Raw genomic sequence first — 10,492 nt, forward strand, 5'->3', positions numbered from 1 at the left:
CTGTCCCCATCTAGCGCCGCCACCATCTTCCTCCTTCTCTCCTTCCCCTCAGGTAAGCTCTACAGATCGAAAGCACAGAGAGGAGAGAAGTAGTCACCGACGTCTACCCATGCCCCCGTCGTCGCCAGGCGCCACCGCCATGTCCAAGGGATCGAGGAAACACTTCGCGCTCCATTCCCGCCGTTGCTGAGGTCGCGGAGCGACCTCGTCGACGGGCAGGAGCTCGCCATCATCGTGTTCCCGACGATCTCCCTCCCTGTACCTCTACTTCGGCTCGACAACGCTTCTTCAGGTCTTCTTCCTCTCCAGCCTTCCTCCTCCTTCGATCGGCGCCCCTCCTCCTTCCCTAGGTGAGCTAGTATCCTTCCCTCCTCCCTTCCCTCAGTTAGATCCGGCAGTAGATCAGTCCGGCGATCTTTGCATGTCACTGTTCGTAGAGGAGGCCAACCTGACCTGTGTGTGTTCTGTGATGTGTGTGCTTGTGTAGTTCCAGGGCTCGATAGATGCAGAGTAGTGCAGAGGGGTCCCTCGCAGTAGGTGTTCTTCCCTCCCTTCCCTGCGGCGTGGCGTTAGCGTCAGTAGAGTAGCATCCATCTCCGGCGACCTCTCTGTCGTCAGCTCGCAGCTGCAGAGCAGAGTATAGAGTGGCGTTAGTATACCTTGTTGTAGCTCCCTGTTCTATCAAGATCCCGATGAGTGTGCTAGTTGCAGGTGCTGGGTTCGAGTCCCAGAGAGAGCAACCCCCATTTTTTTGATTTTATTTCGATAGTGCCATAGCAGCAGCAGAGTAGTTACCTGGCTATACTTCCCTTCTCTGTCAAGCAAAGGTGCAGTAGCGTAGTGGTGTTGTGGTGTGGGTGTGTAGCAGGAGGTCTGGGGTTTGATTCCCCCCAGACCTTTTCTATTTTTTTGTTGCCTTTATCCTGTTTTGCATTTCGTACTTGCACCCTTGTTGTGGTAGGTTACAGCCACGGTACTATTTATTTTTCTTGCTCCTACATTAGGTGTTCTTGGCATAGGTTGCTAGCATGGTAGAAGGGCATGATAGAGATATTGTATATGTGGTGTACTGTTGAGATAGATCTTGTGATTCTAGTGCCATGTGAGTTAGAGGTAAGTGAGTTGCGTTCTAGATTGAGGGTGTGCACTAGCATGTTCATGCAAGTGTGTGTATGCGAGATTGTGGTAAGATATGGAGGTGATGTGCTTGTGCCCTTTCTTGTGCAAGTGTGTGTATGTGTGTGGATGGGTTTCCCCCCTCCCCACATACCTTGTGTGTGTGTGTGCATGTGTGTGTGTGTCACACACATGCCCAAGTTATGTTGGCCTTGATAAGCTCTTTGTGCATGTTTATATGTGTAGGGTAGAAGTGCTTATGTGAGTTAAGTTAGTAGTGACATCTGTTTAGCTAGTGTACGTGATTTTATGGATGTGCTTGATGTGAGTGGTGTGTGGTGGTGTGCTAAGGCACATGAGCATGAGGTCTACCCCTCATGTGCACCAATGTTGTCTTAAGGGTGTGCATATGCTTATGTAGGTGTTGTTCTAGTGAATAGCACATGTGATGATGCACTATTCACTACATATGATTCCATGTAGGTTTTCCTTTCTAGTTTGTGCCCATTTGTTCTATGCAAGTACATAGTTATTATATATGCTTTTGGGGTAGAAACATCCCCGGATTCCATTGGTGAAGTCAGATTTGCCTTTGGAACACTTTCTGGAGATGACATATTTCAGATTTGTTCTATGTTTGGAGCTTGGTTCCATGAGATGTAGTGAGCTCAAGAGGTGATTCCTGGTTGTGGCATTAGGGGGTGACACCCTCTATGGCATGTTAGTTTTGTTTCTTGTGTAGGAACTCATATGTGCAAGTTGTGCCCAACCAAAGTAGGCATGTGGCTGAAATTCCAGATTAGTGAAAATCTGAGATTTTCACTAAGTCTGAGAATCTGTTTATATTTTCTACTTCTATTGTTGAGCTTGTGCAGGTCCATGCGTTGTGATTCAGCCTTAGCTATCAACTGGAAAGTTGTAGATTTTGTACTTGTCTAGCTCTATCTAAATTTTCATTCCATTTGGAGCCCTATATATATTGTTTTGGGTGCTGTCAAAATGCTTCAGAGTATAAACAACTAGTGAGAATCTGGAATTTTCACTAAGTCCCTGAAAACTGATATTTTTGGCCAAGTTAGCAGTTGTGTAACTTTCTGTGTGAAACTCCTTTGCATTGTCTTTTTGCTTGTGCTTGTGGTACTCTTGGATAGCTTCTGCCACATATCTTATTTGGCATATTTGGGTGGCTGTAGGTGCTTTGCATGTAGCTCTCAAAGTGATATGATGCTGTTTATGGCAGATTGTGTAGTTTTGGTGTTTTGATGGTTGTGAGTGCATAGATGATGGTGTGATGTTATTCTTTGCACCACCCCATCCATGTTGGTTTGTTTTATGTCTTGGCAACCTGGAGATACCAGATTTATGCCATTGGAGTGTGTTGTGATGTATTTGACACGTAGCACTTCATTTCTTGTTTCGTTGTTTCCCGTTGATCCGTAGCTCCGTTTGTAATGTTCTTTATATGGTTTTGCATCGTTTTCACGTGACACATCTGATCATATAATTCTCATGCATGTCAAGATATCTTAGGGTGCAGTTCTGTCCAGGAACTTGCATTTACTTCTCATGCTTGTGCTAGTGAGTAGAATAGAGATGCATGTTCATATTCATCTCATGCATCATGTGCTTGTCGCATCTTGAGGTGCTGTTGTCCATTGGATGTTATTTTTATGTTGGGTTGCACCGGGATCGGAGAACGAGTACGTGGATTCGGGAGAGTACGTGCATGACGAACAAGAGCAGTTCCAAGCTGAGGATATCACATGCAAGATGATCCGACATTGATTCCATATCTAGACTTGTTATGCTAGATTACGTTTCCTTGTCATATGCTCGCTGCCTACCACTGAAATAATTGCCACCTGAATTGCCATGAAACCCAAACACTTATCCCTTCCTAGCAAATCTTGAATTGCTAAGTAGGCTTTGCTCAGCTACTAATGTTAGCGTTGCTAGTTGCACGTGCAATTGTCTCATGTTATAACATGAGTTTGATATCATTATGCTAAATCTGTTATTTAATTAATGCACCTATATACTTGGTAAATAACGGAAGGCCTAGCCTTTTGCCGGGTGTTTTGTTCCATTATTGCCGCCATAGTTACCGACTACCGGTGTTTGATTCCACAATGATCGCTCCTAACACGTTTGGGGTTGTTATGGGGACCAATCATTGGTTTTAATCTGCTAATCACTTGATAATAATCTGCATAGGGAATAGCTGGCCCGAGGAATTTAATCAACAACCCAGGCCAGTGCTCCTCATGAGTGTTGGTCCCACGTGAGCGATGTCCGGGGCCCCACTGGTCACCCAGAAGTTTAGCCATCCCGACGTCTAGCTCATCAGTCGTGTCCCGAGTCTGAGATACGCGGCTCTTATCAGGGTCGTCGACACGACGGGAGGTCCTGCTAGTCTTGTCTTACCTTAGCGATATATCTTGCGTATGGGAATCTCGATGAAGCTTTGGTTCTCCCTAGAGTTTAGGTTTTCCTCTAAGGAATCCGACGAGATCACGAGATTCGTGTTAGAGGATTACTTTGCGGCCCGTGTACGTTTGTGATGGACTAGTTGGAGCACCACTGCAAGGTTTAATCTTTTAGAAAGCTGTGCCCGCGGTTATGTGGCAACTTGGAATATTTGTTAACATCCGGTAATAGACAACTTAAAGATAAGCTAATAAAATTGCCAACTGTGTGCGTAACCGTGACTATCCCCTTCGAAGATCTCTCTTCGATCGAGAACACGGTGGGTTTATGATTGACGTAAGTAGGTGTTCAGGATCACTTAGTGATCATATATAATTGATCGCTATTATAGACCACCTTCAATACATGTTTTACGTAAGTTGGCCACCATATAAGCTTAGGATGCTGCAACCTAAATACTCCACCTTCCTCACCTAATAACTTGACTAGTTCTGGCACCGAGCTCATAGATTGCTTAGTCCCTGTGGCTCACAGATTCCTTCACAACACCAACAGGTTCGGGTACCCCCGAGGCAGGTGATCCCGACGGCATGCAGCTGGCGTGGCAGTACGATGAGGAGAACGACCGCCTGTATGTGAACTATCCAGACGACTAAGGTGTGGTCGTGATCATGGGCAAGCATGTAGGGTAGCATAGTCATTTCTCATGTTTTGTAGTCTGTAGCGGAACTACCTTGTTTGGATGCGTGATGTAACTCTGATATATTTAAGAGATGGCAGTTGAATCCCTTATTGTCATTCTTCTATTATTATGTATGTGCTATGTTACCGTGCTTGCGAAACGCGTAGATGCGCTTCTTTCCAATTCGGAGCCTCGTTCCCCAAATCGGAAAGGACTGCATCTTAGTCGTTACAGAAGCAGAAGCTTCCGAATCACCGAAGTAGGGCTAGAGGGGGGCAGGGCCTCCCACGCGGCCTGTTGGCGCGGCCAGGCCCTAGGTCGTGCCAGGAGGTCGCCTGGGTGGGTCCCACCTCCTCCGGTGGCCTCCTTTGGCCTATATTTAGAGTCCCGATAGGAAACCTACGCAGACTTTCTGGAATTGTGAATTTCTCCATCGTTCCGCAGCCACAGCGCTTCCAAGATCAAGAGCGTTAGGAGACCTCTTCCCGGCACCCTGCCGGAGGGAGGATTGACCTCCGAGAGCTTCTCCACCGCCATGGACGCTTCCCGGAAATGCCGTGAGTAGTCCTCCTTGGAGCATGAGTCCATGACCAGTAGCTATGTGATGTCTTCTCTCCAATCTTGTGCTTCAATGGTTAGTCCTTGTGAGTTGCCCTACATGATCAAGGCATCTATCTAATCCTCTTGCTATTGCTATGCTCAGTTTGTTGGGATCCGATGGATTATGAGATTATGTTCAGATTGTTATGAGTTATATATTTGATTATTCTTTTATATTATGTTCTTTAGTGATTCATGCATGTTCTCCGTTGTTTTTTATTGCTTTGGCCAAGTAGTAGATCGTAACTCCAAGAGGGAGCGTTATGCATGATTGTGGGTTCGGGCCCCTCGATGTCTAGCCTGAGTGACAGAAACTTGAGACTAGGGGACGTGCTTGTTGCCACCAGGAAGAAAACTACGGTGCTTGTGACTATGGTTGCAAGGATTGTTTACCTTACGCATAGTTCGTTAATGTAGTTGTCCGTTGCTTTAAGTTTACACTTTGGGTGGGGCTCGCAACTTAGTACCGAAGAAATGTTCTGAATAGATATCTCAAGGTGGATGATTAGTAAGTAGATGCGGATGAATAAACAATCTACTTGTCTTGGCGTACTGCCCATTACTATTGAACCTGTAACTATCAAGGAGCATAATTAGCATTGTGGTGCGATCATAATTCTCTCAATTGCCCAACTGTGATTTGTTTACCCTAGCATAGTTCTTATCGTCTTTTGGGAGAGAGACATCACTAGTGAACATCATGTGACTCCGGTCCATATCACCATCATTGTTTACACCTCCATTATTTACCGCTTTCATTTACTTTTCCGTTGCAATCACTATTACCTTCCCGCTTGTGTTTTGATCCTTTGCAAACTATAAGGTTGGAGAGATTGACAACCTCTCTGTACTCTGTCCACGTCTTCTGCTAGCGCCAGGGTGGAAGACACCTACTTGTTGATCCTAGGAGTCCTACTGGTTCGATAAACCTTAAAGTCTCTGTGTGAGGGAAATTTGCTGCTCACTACATCTCCACCTTCCACTTGGGGTATCCAATGAGGGGCGAGAACTATATCCATCAACTCGTCATCAAACGAATTTCTAGCGCCGTTGCCGAGGACTCGAGTCTTCAAGATAGGGGAGTTGCACACTATCTTTTACCTTTGCTTTTTAGTCTTGTTAGTTTGTTTCTTAGTTTTTGCTTTAGAGTCTTATACCAAAAACCACAAAAAAATTAGTTGTCTTGTTCTTGCTTGTTGCCGCTGCTATGGGTTCCACTGAGAACACCAAGTTGTGTGACTTCACTAGTCACAACAACAATGACTTTATCTGCACTCCTATTGCTGCTCCTGCCACTGAGGCCATGTCCTATGAGATTAAACCTGCTTTATTGAACCTAGTTATGAAAGAACAATTCTCCGGTGCTGGAGATGATGCTGCTTTGCACTTGAACAATTCTTTTGAGCTCTATGATATGCAAAAATATAAATAAGTAGATGGTGATATTGCTAAACATAAGCTTTTTTCCTTTCTCCTTGAGAGGAGGAGCTAAAGTGTGGCTTCAATCTTTGTCTACGAATATCATAGATTCTTGGGATAAGTGCAAAGATGCTTTTATTGGGAAGTATTACCCGCCTGCTAAGATTATCCAGTTGAGGAGTAACATTATGAATTTTAGACAATTGGATAATGAACATGTTGCTCAAGCTTGGGAACGTATGAAATCTCTTGTTAAGAATTGCCCTACTCATGGTTTGACTACTTGGATGGTTATCCAAACTTTTTATGCAGGATTGAACTTTACCTCGCGGAATATGTTAGACTCGGCCGTGGGAGGAAGCTTTATGTCAACTACACTTGGTGCTGCCACAAAGCTATTGGATGATATGATGACAAATTATTCTCAATGGCACACTGAGAGATCCAACAGGTAGGAAGGTAGACTCTGTTGAGGAGATCTCCTCCATTACTAATAAGGTTGACATGATCATGACTCTACTTACTAAGCAAGCTCCTATTGATCCTCATAATGTTCCTTTAAATTCTTTGGTTGCTCAAGAAAGAGAGCAAGTGGATGTTAATTTTATTTCTGGGAACAACTTCAATAACAATGCTTATAGGAGTAATTTTGGTAGCAATCCTAGACCGTTCCAATCCAACAACTATGGGAACAACAACAATTATCCTAGCACCAAAAACTCCACTTCTGAATTAGAGAGCATGCTTAAAGATTTTATCACCTCTCAAAGGAATTAGATAGTCTCTCTTTGAAGGTGGACAACATAGATCATGATGTAGAGATGCTGAAAATTAGAGCTTCCCCACTTGAGGAAAGGAACACCACACCCATGAATGCTATCCAAGTCCAAACTAATGAGAACATAATAATGGTAGACAAACTTAAAGAGAGATGGGCTAGAGAAAAAGAAAAGGAAGAGAGAATTAAGAGCCTTCCTACACACACTACCATTGCTACTATACAAGTTGTTGAGGATCTCAAAACTTTTAGCACCCATCGCACTCCTAGTCCTAATGGACCTATTAATGGTGATGCTAATACCTCAACTATAGGACAAGAAGGTCCTATGAATTTAGGGACTACTAAAAGAATGAGCTTACATGACATTACTACCACTTTAATTAATGGTAGTAACCTTGATTTTGACAATTGTAGTCTCTCCGACGTCATCACTTATTTGCAAAGAATGGCTAAAGACCCCCACACTAGTACACTCAATATTGCCTTCACTGAGCATAATACTGATATGTCTCCGTCGTATCTACTTTTCCAAACACTTTTGCCCTTGTTTTGGACTCTAATTTGCATGATTTGAATGGAACTAACCCGGACTAACGTTGTTTTCAGCAGAATTGCCTTGGTGTTGTTTTTGCGCAGAAATAAAAGTTCTCGGAATGACCTGGAAATTTACGGGGATTTTTTGTGGAATATATAAAAAATACGGGCGCAATAATCAACCGGAGGGGTGGAGCTGAGAGCCCACAAGCCCACCAGGCGCGGGCCCCCTGCTCGCGCCTGGCAGACTTGTGGGGTCCACGAAGCTCCACCACCTCCAATCTCAGCTCTATTTAGTCCTTTCGTCCGAAAAAATATCAAGGAGAAGAGTTCATCGCGTTTCACGATACGGAGGTGCAGCCACCTCCTGTTCTTCTTCTGGAGGGCAGATCTGGAGTCCGTTCTGGGCTCCGGAGAGGGGAGATCGTCGCCATCGTCATCAGCAACCTTCCTCCATCGCCAATTCCATGATACTCTTCACCGTAAGTGAGTAATCTCATCGTAGGCTTGCTGGACAGTGATGGGTTGGATGAGATCTATCATGTAATCGAGTTAGTTTTGGCGGGGATTGATCCCTAGTATCCACTATGTTCTGAGATTGATGTTGCTACTACTTTTCCATGCTTAATGCTTGTCACTAGGGCCCGAGTGCCATGATTTCAGATATGAACCTATTATGTTGTCACCAATATATGTGTGTTATTGGTCCTATCTTGCAAGTTGTAGTCACCTACTATGTGTTATGACCCGGCAACCCCGGAGTGACAATAGCCGGAACCACTCCCGGAGATGAACATAGTATGAGGAGTTCATGTATTCACCAAGTGTTAGTGCGTTGGTCCGGTTCTTTATTAAAAGGAGAACCTTAATATCCCGTAGTTTCTATTAGGACCCCGCTGCCACGGGAGGGATGGACTATAGATTTCATGCAAGTTCTTTTCCCTAAGCACGTATGACTACATACGGAATACATGCCTACATTACATTGACGAACTGGAGCTAGTTACATATCTCTCTGTGTTATAATTATTGCATGATGAATAACATCCGACATAAGCATCCATCACCGATCCAATGCATACGAGTCTTTTACGCCGCCGCAAGCCTCCAGAGTCATGAAAAACCAATCAGGAGCCTGTTCCCGCACCCTGCCGGAGGGGGAAACCATCATCGGAGGCCATCTTCATCATCCCGGCAGTCTCCATGACGAGGAGGGAGTAGTTCACCCTCGGGGCAGAGGGTATGTACACGTATCTATGTGTTTGATCTCTCTGTCTCTCGTGTTCTTGAGATGACACCATCTTGATGTATCGCAAGCTTTATTAATATAGATGAATCATATGAAGTTTTCCCCTCTCTATCTTCTTGTGATGAATTGAGTTTTCCCTTTCAAGTTTTCTTATCGGATCGAGTCTTTAAGGATTTGAGAACACTTGATGTATGTCTTGTGATGGGATATCTATGGTGAAAATTTGGTGTTCTATTGATCCACTTGATGTATGTTTTGGTGGTCAACTTGCGGGTTCCGTGACCTTGGGAATCTATGCATAGGGGTTGGCACATATTGTCGTCTTGACTCTGTGGTAGAAACTTTGGGGCACTCTTTGAAGTTCTTTGTGTTGGATTGAACATGATGGATCTGAAATTGTGTGATGCATATCCTATAATCAAGCCCATGGGTACTTGTGGTGACATTGGAGTATATGGGTCACATTAGGGTTTTGTTTGATGTGTATCTTGGTGTTATTTTAGTACGCTCTCTAGGGTTGTTCGTGACACTTTGGACGGGACACCAAACACACACTTCTCAGGGTTGGCTTTAGGTTGATCTTGCGCAGGTTCCCAAAGGTCACTACTAGGTCTTGCACAAGGGTAGCTTCATCTCTGGTCTTGACCACTATGTCGTCCATGTAAGCTTCCACATTCCTGTGCAGATGGGGTCCAAATCCAATTTGCACAGCCCTGGCAAAGGTAGAACCAGGGCTCTTTAACCCGAAGGGCATTCATAAGAAGTAGTACGTGCCGCATGGATTTATGAACGCGGTCTTTTCCTCATCCTCTTTGGCTATGAATATCTGATGGTATCCGGAATATGTGTCTAGGAAGGAAAGCCGATCGCACCCGGAAGTGGCATCAACTATCTCATCAATGCGTGGCAAGGGAAATGGGTGCTTGGGGCATGCCTTGTTTAAGACTATGAAATCAATACAAATCCTTCGTCTCCCATTAGCCTTGCGTACCACTACCGGGTTGGCTAACCACGTTGGATGTAGTACTCCTCGAACCAAACCAGCTGCTTCCAGCTTCTTGATTTCTTCGGTGATAAATTGTTGCCTCTCCAAGGCATGTTTTCTAACATTATTCTTGACAGGTCTGGCATGAGGGCAAACAATAAGGTGGTTCTCAATTACCTCTCTGGGAACACCGGGGATGTTAGAAGGTTTACAGGAAAACACATCGACATTTGCCCGCAAAAAGGCAACGAGCGCGCTTTCCTATTTGTCATTAAGGGTGGCGCTGATGGTGAATGTACCATCAGAGCCATCCTCCCTTGTTGGGACCTTCTTCTTCACAAGGTAGGAGGACTTGGACTTCCTGCTAGTGGAACTCTGTGGAAGGTCATCGATGGATGCAGCACACTCCGCGGAGGCGCGCTTCCCGAAGTCCTTGTTTGTGTTCATGTTAGACTTCTTCCCTTTTCTAGCTTCTGGAACGAGCGGGTCCTCCTGCGGCTTCAGCTGCTACCGCATCTTGATACATTTCATCTACGCAAATGATGACATCTTTTTATTGGACGGGATGGAGATCACTCCCATGGGGCCTGGCATCTTCTGAACAATGTAAGCATAGTGGGATGCTGCCATGAATTTTTCCAAGGCCGGGCGACCAAGAATTCCGTTGTATCGCAGGGAGAGCTTGACCACATCGAATAC

The sequence above is a fragment of the Hordeum vulgare genome, chromosome 3H (assembly GCF_904849725.1).
Source record: "Hordeum vulgare subsp. vulgare chromosome 3H, MorexV3_pseudomolecules_assembly, whole genome shotgun sequence".
Lineage (NCBI taxonomy): Eukaryota > Viridiplantae > Streptophyta > Magnoliopsida > Poales > Poaceae > Hordeum > Hordeum vulgare.